The sequence below is a fragment of the Ixodes scapularis genome, unplaced genomic scaffold, assembly GCF_016920785.2.
Source record: "Ixodes scapularis isolate PalLabHiFi unplaced genomic scaffold, ASM1692078v2 PGA_scaffold2__306_contigs__length_199485367, whole genome shotgun sequence".
Lineage (NCBI taxonomy): Eukaryota > Metazoa > Arthropoda > Arachnida > Ixodida > Ixodidae > Ixodes > Ixodes scapularis.
Window position 1 is genome coordinate 83,536,784 of NW_024609857.1, and position 15,989 is coordinate 83,552,772.

Consider the following 15,989-nt stretch of genomic DNA (forward strand, 5'->3'; position numbering starts at 1 on the left):
ACAAGATGTCGACTAATTACCAGCTCGCCTGCACTCTATCACTGCTTACACATAACCTCTTTCCTCAGTCATGTAAAGTATCTGTGCACCCCCGGGTTCTAGAAGTCACGAATATGACCGGGGTCAACTAAAACGCCATTAAGGCAAACAATAATAATCTTCATTAGCTACAGTAGTAGTACTCTGGGTGGCTCGCAAGGCTAGACATATATGCAGGGCCCGTAAGGGAGAAAACAACGGAAGTGACGAGCTTAACAGGGTCCTGTCAACACTTTTAAGCAACTCTCGGCCCGCGCGCCTGAACACCGACGACACGCAGAGCAGGCCGGCGCGTTGCACACGCCGTATGCGAGCGCTACGACGACGCCCAGCTTGAAGCGTGTTCTAACAACCCGCTGAAACCCGCTAAACGCCAGCACCCCAACCGCGCCATCCCGCTGGACGCAGCTCAAAAAGCCAGAGCGCGCTGACCGAGATACGCCGTCGCAAGCGTGAGAAAGGACGAGACGACACGTCAAAGGAAAAACCATCCAATTCTTGACGCGTGTCGCCGTCCCGAACATATTCAAGGCGTTCGTTCTAAGATCCGTATCCAAGCGTTTGACAGCGCAGCTCAGTTTAGCGCGCCTGGCACTTACAGCGTGTCCGAAGGGCTCGCCGATAGCAACGCGAACTTTCGAAACAATCTGATCAGCGTCTCTGCAGTGCTCCGGTATCGCAGAACATTCACGGGATTCTCAAGATAGCGGCTAGCATTTTCGCAAGGCTTGAACGAACAGCCTCCACAAGCGATAGCGATCGTTCCCCGAAGGCAGCCAGCATCCCTCAGAACTGCGACGCGACACGAAATCGCGGAGACCGCTCAAGCGTCGAAAAAAGTTAAGTATCATCCGAATTACGGTGGCAACGTAAGCTACGGTGCTCGGAAGATCACCCAGCACATGTAGATGATACTCTTCGGGCATCCATTATGAATATGAAATCGAGAAAACTTACCTAAACAATCATTTGACCCACGCACGTTGAAGGTTCAAACAGACCTTTGTATGCACGGACGGGACGGAAAAGAATCCAGGCGCCAGAAGCTGCTTGTGGCTTTGGATTAGACTTTGAATTGGCTGTGGCTTTGGATCGGACAAGTGTACGACGGCGGCATATAGTTTCGGTTTCGACCCAACTCTACTGCAGTTTATATTTCGGTGGCCGGAGTCGCTACCGTGGCCAGCCATTACAGGAGTTATCTTGGTCTCTACGCAGTTTGAAGTCAATTTTTTGGGGCGAGCAGAGATAATGTCCCAGCTTCTTCTCCTGCTATACGTTCCATGATAACCTTTGTTGCTGACTGAAATCTACGTCAACTTATGTGCAGAAAAGAAAAAAAAAAAGGAACAGGGTGTTTGTTATCTTAATTTAACTTGATTTTTTTTTATATGTGAGGATATGCAATATCTTAATTAATTATTAAAAATTTGTTTTGAGTTTTTATGTTTTGCTTAAAAATTATTTGTATTTCTATATTTTTTTTTTCTGAAGCTTTGGTTGAGTTGCGGGGCTCAGTAACAGCGGGTTATTTTGAGATTTTCATACACCAGTGACGTAGGTAGAGGGGAGGCGGGGGGAGCTGTCAGGGGGAGCCCTCTTCCTCCTGCCTCTTTTCCATCCTTGTCCCTCCTTCTCCTCCCTCCTCCCCCTTCTCCTCCTCCTCCCTCTCGCTTGGTGCATTGTGAGAGACGTCCCATAATGCAACACGCGCGGCACCGCGGTGCATTATGGCACGTTTCCCATAATGCACCACGCGGTTACGTCGACGGCGACGCGTCACGCCGACGCGTTACGGCTACCGTTACGGTCGCCGTCGGCGTAACGCTTTTTCGTTACGCGACGCAAAGCCGTGAGGAAAAAGCGTTACGCGACGCTGACGTGTCACGAAAAAGCGCTACGCCGACGCATCACGAAAAAGCGTTATGCCGACGCGTTACACGACGCCGAGGTGTCAGAAACAAGCGTTACGGCGACGCGTCACGAAAAAGTGTTACGCGCCGCCGAGGCGTCACGAAGAAGCATCACGCCGTCGCGTCACGAAAAAGCGTTATGCGGACGCCTTACACGACGCCAAGGTGTTACGAAAAAGCGTTACGCGACGCCGAGGCGTCCCAAAAAAAAACGTTATGCCGATGCGTTCCACGACTTCTCGGCGTCAGCGCGACGCTTTTTCGTGACGCCTCGGCGTCGCGTAACGCTTTTTCGTGACGCCTCGGCGTCGCGTAACGCGTAGGCGTAACGCTTTTTCGTGACACCTCGGCGTCGCGTAACGCGTAGGCGTAACGCTTTTTCGTGACTCCTCGGCGTCGCGTAACGTTTCCACGTAACGCTTTTTCGTGACGCGTCGACGTCGAGTAACACTTTTTCGTGACGCGTTACGTAACACGTCGGCGTAACGCTTTTTTGTGGCGCGTCACGAATATGTGTTACGCCGACGCTTTACTGTTACGCCGACGGCAACGCCGCTCAAGCCAGAAACGGACGCCTAAGAGCAGCGCTCGAAGATGAAAGAAACATCAATCAATTCAGGTTTTAAAGTCTGATGGTTAAGGTTTTATAGGCAAAAATGCTTATGTGTCTAAATATTCCTAGTACATATGGAAGAATCCCGGCGATGTTGCCGCGACTTGGCTGGTGCAGTGCTGTCATTCGGTGGTTGCAAAACAGAGCCCGATATAGAACTTCATATATTTTCAGCAATATATTTTGGAAGCTGCCAGAAGCGGCAAATGTTGCCGTCATGTGGCCGTCATGTAGCCGGGATGCAGCAATATCTTTTGGAAGCTGCAGAAACGGCCAATGTTGCCGTCATGTAGCCGGGATGCAGCAATATCTTTCGTAAGCTGGCAGAAACGGCCAATGTTGCCGTCATGTAGCCGGGATGCCGCAATATTGGTTGGACGCTGGCAGAAACGGCCAATGTTGCCGTCATGTAGCCAGTTTAGTTCCGGCATCATGAATGCTGGCTCTAAACTGGTCAAGCTGGGCCCATATGGGGCCACCTTGACCATGCTGAGACCAATGTCGGCACAATATCTTGTGCTGCCTGGGTAACCGGGTGATAAGGGGGTTGAGCCGACGATTTGAGTATGGAGTAATGGAAGTAAACAGGGCGGTGCACAAAGCTCGCTCCGACCCTTTTACAATGGGCATCCACTACAGTGGAACCACTGGGAGCACGGTAGGCGATAGGATTGGATGCCACATCATACATTTTTTGCGGAGCCCGGAGCCTTGAGGGCGCCGGTGTAAATGAGGGCCAAAATGTAGATAAAGGGGGGAGGGTTTGGGAGGGTGAGAGGAAGCCTTGCAGGACTAGGAAAAAGAAACAGCACTCATAAACACGCAGGAGGGCAGGAACAGAATAAAGTGGGAGGAGATTGAGGAGCGATTAGAAAGCGACAACTTTGCAGTGTATGGATTAGCAGAAACATATCTGAAGGATATGGAAGAACCACCATACATACCGGGATATCATTGGATGGGATGCAACCGGGCCAAGGGGGAACACAAGGGAGGGGGATTAGGGGTGTTAGTTAAGGTTCAGGAATGGGAAAGGGAACTAGAGGGCTGCAGGGAACACATGTGGGTAAGGCAATATTGGGCGTTTGGACACAACCCTGGGTTTTGTTTATCTAAAAACAGGCGGTGATGCAGGGGAGGAAAATGCAGAACACTTGACATGTATATCAGGAGACAATAGGGAAATTGGCACTAGCAAGGAAATATTTATCTTGGGGGACGTGAAGGCATATTTGGAAGACTTTGATGGACATACAGATACAACAGGGAGGATGTTAGAGGCGTTCTGCAAAGGTTAATGGGTTAATGTTAATGGGTTAACGCTCAGGTGAAATGTGATGGAAAAATAGCACGGGAAAGAAAGAACTCGCACTCGACTATTGACTACTGTTTAATGTCGCGTAAAATATACAACAGATTAGGAGGTATGTAGGTCTAAGGTCTGGGGAGCGATCATAAGAGAATCAAAATCAGATTTGGCACAATAAAACCAGAAATGCAAAATCAAAAACAAGAGGGTAGGAACAACTTAAATGTTAAACAGTTACAAGAGGCGTCTAAGCAGATCGAGAACATTGTATCCAAGCAACCGGAAAGAGAATGGACAGATGAAGACTAAGTGTTTTCAAAACAGAGTTAGAGAAATATTGAATCAAACAAGGATGAAGAAAACTAAAACGCAAGCCCAAAAGGTGGTTGGATAAAGAGGTTAAGGCAGCAATATCGAGACGCCAAGCGGCATCTAAAGAACACAGATGGGCAAAGAAAAAGGGGGCCACACTAGCCGAAGTAGCGACAAAATGGGCGGAATTTCAGGAAAGAAAGCAGGAGACATTAGCATTAATACAGGCCAAAATTGGGAGAGCAGGGGTCCAGTGGATGATAGAGATAAGCCAAAAGGATAGGAATGCGGCAAAAAGATTCTGGGAACACATCAGTGCACAGGGGAAAATGACCGAGGGGTACCAGCAGGCACTAACAACACAGGAAAGGACAAAGGTAGAAGGGGATGAGGCAGGAGAATACATTAGACATACAATCGAAGCAGTATTTTCGGAGTTAGAATCAAATCAGGTCGTAGGGAATGGTAGCGTCTACACAACACACGCGGAGGATCATAGTGAGGAAGAGAAAAGGACCACAGAGGAATGGGAAAAAAGTAGAAGGAAAGGTTCTGGCTGGCACTGAAACAGGTCCAGACGGCATACCAATGAGATTGATAAAAGTTCTAGGCAAAACAAGCAAATTGGAACTAAGGCAGGTGATTGACCAGATACTTATGGGAGGGAGGTACCCAGTGGACTGGAAATTGAGCAGGATGAGATTATTATATAAGGGCAAGGGAGAAAAAGACAGTGTCAAATCATACCGACCAATCACAGTAACTTCAGAAATATACAGATTAGCTATGCAAATTGTAAAAAGAAGAATGGAAGAATGGGCAAAGAGAAAACAGATTCTGGGGGAGCTTAAATGGTTTCAGGAAAGGTAGACGACTGGATGAAAATGTATTCATAATCACTCAGTGCATAGAGGTAGCAATGACAAGTCAAAGGCCATTATGGGTAGCATTTTTAAACATCAAAGGGGCATATGACAATGTGAATCAGGAAAAACTCTGGAACCAATTGAAGGGATATGGGCTAGAGGGAACCACGGTGAAGTTTCTAGAATGGGTTTATACGGAGAATAGGGGTGATTATAACATGGGAAGCCGAAACTACAAGACCAGCAGCAATAAAAAGATATCTCAGACAGGTTTGGCCATTGTCTCCCCTGCTCTTTATGATATACCTCAGTGAGATGGGAAAAGGTTAGAACAGTGCAACCTAGGTTTTGATCTGACTAACATGAAGGAAGGACATAAAGTAAATCAAATATTGCCACGGTTGATGTATCAGCTAACCTCGGGATAGGTATTATTGGCAATGCTAAACTGTAATTTGTGGGATACAACTATCAGATAGCACTGATGTCACTGTCATCCACATGTACACTTTTTCAAAGATAGTTCACCTGCTCGTCCTATGGCAAGACTTAAGTATGTTCTTTTATTTTTATTTTTAGAAGGAAAATAGGAATGGAACGAGCATAATTTTTTGGATATTTAGGATGCTTAGAGCCTGTCGAATGAGTTATCACCAAGAACAGACAATCTGAGAAACATCTTTAGTGCACCTTTAAGTCAGTACCTGTGTTTGCCTTTGTGTGTGCCTGCCTGTTTGTGTCCTTGTTTTTTCTGCCATTAGTCTGTTGTCCTGAACAAGTCAATGAAGTGAAAACAATAGACAAAATGTCTTGTAGGCCCAGATACGTACCTCACCATCTTGGACAGCAAAGAGAGGTGGCCAACAGGAGGCCACGGCCTCACCAAGTGGAGCAGCCACTGCAGCACCTAGGATAGCAAATTAAAGGTTAGAGCGACGAGTTAACATCAAAATCTTGATTTGTTTATACGCTAGGACATACTGTAGCTGTAATAAAGAAAAAGACAGCCGCACAACATATTCAAAATGACGTGCAATGCAGTATAAATAAAGCACAATACTCCTTCACAACGTCAATCTAGCCCTATGCTCAGGAGCTATGTTAGTCAAAACATTGAACCCCATTTCTTTGTTGTAGTAATAGCAGGAAGCATGCATATTCTCAAACAAAATGTATGCTACAGTTGCTAATAAGGTGAGATTTCAGCAATGCATGCCCTCAAAATGTTTCGTAATTTCACTCCACCAGTAAATCACTTTCACTTGTTTTAGGATTTTCAGACCATTAGCAAATTGCTTTAACTTGATTTATGACGATGCAAACCTGTAGAGGTAACGTCAGCTCTTTCTTGCGGTACTTTTAGTAAGGTGACACAAGGGCTGTGGTCACTACCATTAAGGTGGTATTGTTGCTTATGATGTTGCCACAGCCAGGCTGCTTTATGCACTAAATAAGTGAACACTACCTTTTGAAATCACGCCTTTAAGATAGTATTTATTCATGTAAGATACTGGCAACCTTACCAACTCTCGTTATTACAACTACTCGCCTGTCAGGTAAGCAATGACTGTATCGTGCTACGCTGCATAAAAAAGTCATGAAATGATGTCTTCCTGTTCTGTCATCAACCTTTGTTGAGTTAAAAGTCTGGCTATAGTAGTATGACAGTGTTGTCCTGCCCCTAAAAAAGCGACTTTTGATCCCTCTGCTCCTGCGTGCAAAGAGGGTGAAACACTATTTTCTTAACGGTAGAAGGGCCTGAGGCATGTGAATAACAGTACTGGGCAGAGCCTCTCCTGAACAATCAATTGACTTGCTCCACTAAATTGAGATTGTCACTACCTGCAACTACATTGTCAGCAGTTCAGATTGCAAATACATAATTAGATTTGGGCCCACCAGCACTGTCATCCTGTCAGTAAATTAATATCTGCTTTTATACAGATGAAAAACAAATTAAGATTTGCAACGTACAGTCGGAGGCGTCTTGGGCAACGACTCAGCAGAATCTCGATAATACAAATCTCTCCCCCCCATTCCACTCCCCTCACTTCAAGTGACCCAAATATTAACCGGCAATGCAATTTGTCACTACGTATTGCGCCATCTAGCGGCTGCAAAATAAAAGACTGGGTAGGCCAGGACAGCCCGGATCGCAAGGACTGCAGGCGGGTGCATTTAGAAACAAAGTGTGAATGTGGCATTTTGGATCGGCGTCAGCCTTTTTGGGAACCGTTCTTCTTAAAAGTAAGTCCCGGCTTCACGTCTCCATGAACCCAGCGGGTTTCTGTAGCATCTTGCCTACCCCTATAGGAGTAGGTGAGATGCCACAGGAACCCGCTGGGGTTCGATAGGGTTCCCCCAAAAAATAAATGTCGCTACCGCTGCGTGAAAGACTGTCACAGTCACGAAGGCGACTCAAGCGTCAAACTATACCGCTTCCCCTTGAGATCTTCAGAAGTGACACGGCAACAGAAGTGGATCCCTGCAGTGTGATGCATCAGGTAAGTAAATTCTACAGTAACTGTTGCTGTTGAAGTGAACGAAAATAGATGTGCAGGCTTGGAAAGCGGTCTGACGAACTTGTTTTGCAGACTACTCAGCAAAATAACAATTTTATACAAGTTGTTCTACGAGTCCGTTGCAACCTAAGAACGAAGGGCGAGGGTAAGACGGGTCGGGGAGGAGGAAGCAGACGGAACGCTGGAGAAGAGAGGGGAAAACCTCCTTCTCTCTTTAACGTTCCGCCTGCTTCCTCCTCCCCGGCCCGTCTTACCCTCGCCCTTCGTTCTTAGGTTGCAACAGACTATAGACACCACATAGGGAAATACAATAGGAACAATTGGGCCGATTGTTGCTTCGCTGTGACGTCCAGAATCAGGCGATCACGCCTTCAAGAAGCGAAAGGCCCGTCCCGGCAGTCGTAGTTGTATGTGCGTATAGCCGTTCGGCACACGCGTGGTCGTAACCAAAACCTTCCAAACCTGCGAGTTCTCAAATAGTAAATTTTCGCAGCACATAAAGCTTTGTTTGTTTCGGCAACAAAATTTAACGCTGAATCTGGTAACAAATGTGACGGCATGCAGAAAACAGGATGCGTAAGTTTTTCTTTAGAAAAAGCTCAAGTGAAGCGTAAATATCCTTCTCAAATGTGCACCTTGTTGCCTGTCACCTTTTCACACCAGGCTTGCATATCACGGTACAGCCATTGTAACGTGCATACTGTTCTCTAGCACGCAGAGTATGTTTCTAATTACTCACATTTTCTAGCCGGGGGCGAGCGCGAGGAAACAGGAAGAGCGTGCCGCACCAGGCTGGGGCCGCGCAGGAACGATGGAGCCGTTCTGGCTGGTCTGGCTCATGGCGACTCCTGGAGCGTTCCGCCAGCAAGGTTCAGATCAGGACCGGCGGAAACGGCGAGCCCTGGCCACACCGACCTAGGCCATGACGATCCCGGAGTGGTTCCGCAGCGAGACTCGGGCTGTGATAGCCCGGAACAGCTTGCCTACGCAGCGCTGGCGTGGGGAGGACGATCCGCAGGCCTGGACACGGACAGCGACTGCGAGCTCTGAATGACGGGCGACAACCCGGCTCGGCGGGCCGCAGTGCCGGCTCTCGAAGACGGACAACTGGGAAGTATAGTAAACCGATTCGCAATCTTCTCGTTGTATTGTGTCACTCCCTGGGAGACGAGCGAAGCACATGCCGATCGCGCGGCGATTATTACAGAGAGACCCCACAAGTGGTGAAGACAACTCAAACTGGTGTCCAAATGACAACTCTAGAATATGCTTGCCGGCTAGCAATGCTGGGTAACAAAGACTTTCGAACTGATAGCCGCCCGGAAATTTTTCTTCTGTAAAGCTATACATTCAGGCTCGAATCGTTCACTGAAAATAAAGCTACAAGTGACTCAGCAGACCTAATAATGCGAAATCCCCACATGGTAATGCAGCAAGCACAAAAAGAAACAAAGAAATATCCTTAATACTTACCTTTTCTCCCACGACCGTTTTTTCTTTCGCGCTCAGCAGCTCGCTGGCGGGGCAAATTGCCCAGTGTGCACAGACGCCGCCGACGATTCCTAGCACTTCTAGCAACACTAAAGTTTTCCTTTCGTTTTTATTTTTATTAACCCTTTTAGGTACTTTAAAAAATGTTTGTGTATTTTTAGGACACATTCAATATAAAAATAGTGTTTTTGGGACCCAAAGCAATACTCATGCAAAATGTTTAACGTATCTTAGGAAATACATTTTCTGGTTTCGGTTTCGCGGTCTCGACTTTCCGCCGCGAGGGGTTTCCAGATACTCCGTCGCTCCGTCGGCTGCGACGTGCATGGCGGCGCCCAAGATGCGTATCGTCCGCGCCGTGCTACGCACTTCGACCTGCTGTTACAAAGGTAAGCAGTACTTTGCTCTGAAATATGCTAATTTTGAATTTTTACAAGTTCTGGATTCCATAGCGCTGACGTATTTTACCCTGAAACGTATGAAGGTCGGGGGAAAAAAAAGTACATAGTAGATATGCGAAGGCTCTTTCACATGCTCTGATTCTCGCCCGAAATCGGTGCGATTTCTAGTATATGTGCGATTAAAATCGCAGTCGCACTGTCGCAGCGGCTCTGCAACTGGTTTCCACCAAGTTGGTATTTTGCCGCAGAGCCGGTGCGATCGCTTTTTGTCAATCAGCCGTTCATTAGCCAGCTTTCATCCGCGAAAATAAATGTAGGCACATAAAAGCTTCTGATTTAATGCTTCGTTATTATAAATTTCTGGTTACATATTGCATTCCTAAAACATCTATGCTTATTAAGACGTTTTTGTTGTATTTTAGACAAAGTGAAACGCGTCGCGTCCGTGTCCGAAGCGCCAGCCGCTCCGACAGAAATCGCGCGGTTGTTGGAGCATGTGAAACCAAACATTGCGATCGCACTCGCTGCGTCGGCTGTCGCACCGATTTTTTTTTTTTTTTCGCACAGTTGCTGCATGTGAAACTGTCTTAGGAGAGGAGTCGCATAGTAGCTCTGTGATATCTGTGGTGTTCCGTTCCGTGCTTAGATTTGGCAGTGTTTCAGTAGTTTCCTTTAGGGGCGGGCGTTCACTCTGAATTTTACATACCTGTGCGCGAGGAATCGGCTTTAATTGTCGGGAGAAAGCTTCCTGTTTGGCGTGGTTTAGTACATCCCTGTTTTCTGGTGGAATTTGACGTGGTGCTCTTTTCTTTTAGGCTTCGTATTCTACTGCTACCTGAAGGAAATTCCATCGGGATCTTTCTACCAGACACGGTGTCGCGATCGTCCCTGTGTGGTTTTGATTCCAGAAAGTGGAACAGTGTCTGATGCGGGACCTGGTGATAGTGAAGTGAGTGACAGTGACGGGGAGAACTTGCCAACGAAGGGCCTAACAACAGAACTTCCAAGCGATAACGAAACTGAAGGCAGAACGCCCGCCTGTCCACTTCTGTCAACGTCAAGAAAGAAGCAAAAGTCACTGACGCAAGTTTTTGACTGGGGAAAAGAAGACCGGTGTTTTCTGGAGCCTGCGGAACCCAAGTTTACGGCTTCTGATGATGTCAAATGCCGACTGAATTATTTTCAAGTTTTCATTGATGACAAGCTGCTGACGATTGTTGACGAGGCAAACCTGTATTCTTTCCATCAGGCTATTGCATATAGGTAAACGTTTGTTACACTGTGCCAACATGCTTATGCAAAGTACATATTATTTGAAGTGAATCGTTGCATCGCCCCTTCAATTAAGCACCTTATAAAATCAAATGTGGTGTTTGAGCTCTGTACATCTTATATAATTTTACAAGAAAACATGTTTTCATTCAACACCATACATATATCCATAATGTGTGCTCACCAGAGGCACCCTGGTGTGCATGTCAGGCCAGTTTAGTGTGCCTTGGTGTGGACATTAGACCCGTCTGGTGTGGCGTAGTGTGCACATCAAGCCATTCTGGTGTGCTGTGTTGTGCACATCAGACCAGCCTGGTGTGTTTTGATGTGCACATCAGACCACACTAGGATGATGTGATGGGCACACCAAACCAGCCTAACGTGTTCTAGTGGGGACAACAGAACACGTTAGGCTGGTCTGATGTGCGCACCAGAACACACCAGGCCGGTCTGATGTTTACGTTAGAAAACACTAGGACACACCAAACCGGTCTGGTGGATTTTTCAATAGGGTAGTTCAGATATGTCTGCTGCTCGTGTTCATCCGTGGAAGCAAGGGACTGCCTGTCGTAGCATGCATGCTTGCTCTCTAGCTTCAGCTGAGTCGCATACGTTTTGTGAATTAAAGTATACGGTCGTCCCGAAAGGTTCAGACATCGAGGGCGTTTCTCTGAAACATGCTTTGGGTGCACGTGGGCCCGTTTGTGAAGGAATGTCCCTGTTGCCTAAAAAATCAAATTTCAAAAGTGAAAGAAAAAAACAAGAAATAAGAACGGGTACACACTTATTCCCTTGTTCGAATTCAATATGAGCAGCTGTCACCATTGCTGAGAAACCCTCAGCTCCGGCATTAGGTTCCAAGTTGTTATAGCATTTTTGAACTTCTGCATTGGAAATGACGCAATAACATTGGTAAAATGTTTGCTCCAAAAGTGAGAATGTCTGCTCCAAAACCAGTTTTTGCCTGCTACAAGAGCTCCAAATCACCATTTGTCAGTTCCACCATTGCAGTTACCACTTGCTTTAACTTAATTTATTGTAACTGTGCTGTTTGTTTTACCTTTTCAGATTGAGCATCGCTCAAGGCAGGCGTTTTCTGTGACCTAATAAAGATACAACAGGTTTGATTTTGCATTTTACTTGTCATTTTATTGGCTGTTCTCCTTGAAGTTAACTTGCAGTGATCCTATGGCACTCGAAAGTATGTAATAGTTTCTCTGGCAATGCTGCAATTTGGTTAGGCTATCCTATCAGCTCAGCAGTGATCACAATCACACCTTCCATCAAATATGTTCCATCAAAGACCACCGCAATACGTTCCATCAAAGACCACCACAATACGTTCCATCAAAGACCACCACAGTACGTTCCATCAAAGACCACCACATACGTAATTTGGGACATTCCATCAGTGGCAGTCAGACGTCATCTGATAGACCATCAGGGCATGTTCCACCAGGGCTGCTGACTGGCAGTCAGTGTCCCAAATTACGTACCTTGATGGAATTTTCAATACCCTATTGGAAAAACGTACAAGAAACAAACCTGCTGCTTGTACAGTTCTGGTATGACACCACCCTAATTTCTTTGTGTTATGCACGCAGCTAGTTTGGTTTTGCGTTCTGCATAACTGGAGATACCGGCACCGCTATGGCTCCGGGTCTGTTTATACTGGCAGCCACTTTGCTTGCCGATATGATTCGGTGTGGCTGGTATGATTTTGCGTCCGATGACGTAGGCGACTGCAATCCTTCCAACGAAACGCTTATACCACAGGACCACCGGTATAACCAAATCATACATGCAGAAAGACGACCGCCGTCTTCCAACAAAAACGTCCATCGTTCACCACCGCTATCGTTACATACACCATACATGTCGAAAAAGAACATAAGCCACGTTTACACGAATGCGACTTAGTCGCATTGAATCCAGTTGCCGCATTCAACATGCGGTCATGTAAACGGCACAATGCGCAAAGCGCATCGCATTTTGGAACGGGGAGGATTATCGGAAGGCGCTCGCTGCGGGAGCGAGTGAACAGCTGAGAACATGGCGGCGGCCAACCTCGTCGGCGGCGCGGAGAGCGGTCCCGCAATTTTTTCCCGAGAACGCAAGCTTTTATTGCGATCATAAGTAAGCGGAATATAGCGAAGCTGCTCGGTGAGGGTGGCCCCGTCCAAACCTTTGCGAAGTACGACTTGCGCGTCCGAAGGGGTCACAAAGGCTTCGGTGCAAGCACGAATGACACCGAGAGCTCCGAGCACTGTAGAGCACTGCATGGTAGCGCAGAACGAGCAGCTCCTACCTCGGTGCAGTTCCTGGCTCCGTAAGAGCCTCTCGGACTCGGGGTCCGGTTGGTCCGGTCGCGATCGGCGAGGTCTAGCGCGGCGAAACGCGGAGGCTTCCTCAAAGCTTGCACACACACGTCGCCTCTCGTTCAGAGTGAACCGGCGGCCCGGCCTGGAGTCCTCAACGCCTTCCGTCTCCCAACTTCTTCCACAGCACCGAAGACAGCGGGCACGATCTTTACGTTCACTGAATGCGTCGAAAGGCCTCCAGTGCGATGCACCGGAAAACGTGGTGCGGCTGGTGCCGGAACGGAACTGCATAACTTCGAGCTTTGAGTCAACGCGCACGGCAACAAACCGATCGTGACACCAAGCCGCGGATACCGCATCGCCGGTCGACAGCGGCAAACGGCCCGTTGCTCGTATCGTGGGCCGTGACTCGTTCTCGGCCAACTTGGCGTCTTTTCGTGGCCCCTCGCGTCGTCGCAACCAGCCACAAACCCGACAAACCCACCAGCCCGAAACCGTAGCGACCGTAGCCTGCGTTGGAGAAAAGCGAAACCGAAACTTAAAGCTTCCGCCCAGTGGCTTCCGCTGCCGCGGCTTTTCTAACTTTGCGGCTTCCACTTCCGGTCGTCGCGGAGATGGCGAAGATAGAGCGGTGTGGGGGGTCGTTGGCTCGTTTACGATTACGGGACAGATGTTTTGCGGTCCGTTTCTACTGCGTCTCTGGCTCTCAACTGGACGGCGCCTCTCATAGTTCAACCAGGCGTGGTCAGCCTGCGTCAGGCCGGCTCGACTCGTCCAATCGCCGGACCGCAGGCGAGTTCCAAGTACGGCCGTTAGGCCTAGGATCCGAAGGCCTAGGATCCGTGAAGCGGTAAGTGAATCTCGTTCCGTTTTCGTTCTACTTTTAAATTACGTTAGGTGCGCTACAGTATAAGCATGCGTGCCAAGTGTTCGTGACAATTTTGAACTAGAATAATTGTGCTTCATTGCGGTCATTTGCTGAAAATGTAAATCGAGCAATGAACGAGGAGCCATGCTTGAAAACGGTGTATGTACGATGTGGCACACGGAAGAACAGTAAACTCTTTAATGTTAGCGAACCTTTAATTTTTGCGGCCTTTAATTTTGCAGAATTCAGTGGCTGCGATTATGTCCTCTGTGACCGATTCGAGAAGAAATAGGGGCCACGAAGATAAGGGGGTTTTACTGTACATCGGAGGAAAGAGGAAGTCACTTATGTTTGTATGCAGGAGTAAAACCAACAACAACAATCATGGTGTCGACATTTTGTAAGCCTATCTGTGTCTATTGAATGATAGCAACTTTGTTTTAGTTCGTTAAACATTGTTGCCTGTACATTGTGAGATGTCGTCTTCAACATGAGCAGTGCTTTTCTTCTCGAGCAGGCAGCATGGACGCGTGCCGCAGCACAACATAGTTCATTTGCAGGTGGTACCGCAGGTTGAAGGATGGTTGGCACAATATGGGGGAATCACAATTCAATGTTCTACCTCGGGCGTAGACAAGATTTGCTTCTTCTAAATCATTTTGTCTAAAAATCTGGAATTTGCGATGAATGTACCCGCATGGTTGGAAGGGCCAGACAAGCCTTGTGAGCGCTTCATTTTCTAGCGTGTCAGTCTTGAACCCACTCACGCACCACATGTGTAGATGTTCCGATAGGTGGGAGCACTTATTTGGAAAATGGTGAATGGCAACTGTTATCTTTATCAGACTTCTGTATTATGGTCAAAGTTGGACTGCATATTTGCAATACTTTTTCTCACTTAAATATATATCATACTAAAATATGTAGAATAGCAGATGACAAAAAGAGAATGGCTGGGCGTCCTCCAGCACGTGCTTGTGCTTTTCACCCCACTTTGGAGAGATGTGCTTGCTCCAGGCTCACGAGGCGCTGAAACGTCATCGAAGGTAGCAGACGGGCTGGTGGTGGAACAACGGAGACTTCTCCCTGCCTTTCTCATGCTGCCAGTGGGCGTGTACCTTTATACTCTAACTTAGCAAAACCTGCACAGAGCTGAGGAGAATAGGCTTGGCGAGTGCCCTTACTGCATATGCATTTGTACAGCTGAGGCACTTTCTGAATCAAGAACATTGTGTATCTTACCTTCAAAAACACATCATTTTGGGGGTGCAAAAGGAATTGTAAGGCATATCTTTGTTTGTATTGTCCTATTACGCATCACAGGCACGTAGCCAGGGGGAGGCTTATGAGGCCCGGCCCCCCCCCCCCGATATCTTCCATTTTGCATGGGTCCTCCTCTCCCCCCTCCCCCTCATACAGCGTTTTGTTATGAGGGGGCCCCCCCTGAAACAAAATCCTGGCTACGTGCCTGACGCATCGACTCCAACTTAATGCGGAGTCGACCCACCCTGTTGATAAATTTAATGCCTGCTAGGTAATTTGTTTTGCATTCAGTTAATGTATCAGTATTCAGTTAGGTATCCCAAGTCATTATCCGTTGAGATGCAGTCTTTCTGCAAGTCAGTCATGTTTAACATTCATAAAACTGCTTGTCAAATAATGGCACTGTCGAGGACATGTACCCGGCACGAGCAATCGCTGTGCACAAGCTGGTCGTGTGGATGCAGACAGCAAACATCCCGGTTGAAACGTCCTTCCTCGCAATGTAGCTCAAGACTAGGTCAGGGCCCCACTCACAAACGTCTATACTTTGCATCTCTTTAAGCTGGACCACTTTTGACACTACAATCCATTGCAGCAAAAACAGTGTGAGACATGATTATAAGCTCGACGTACCATGGCATCCAACTAGAAGGTCACATGGCTTGCAGCTTCTGCCATGGTTAACTTTAAACTGAGATAGTTTGGAATAATGCTCCCGGTTTTTAGTGTTGCCCGGCACGGTTAACAATATGGTGATATAGTGCTGCATTGAAAAATCTGCATTCGTGACTGTATCACC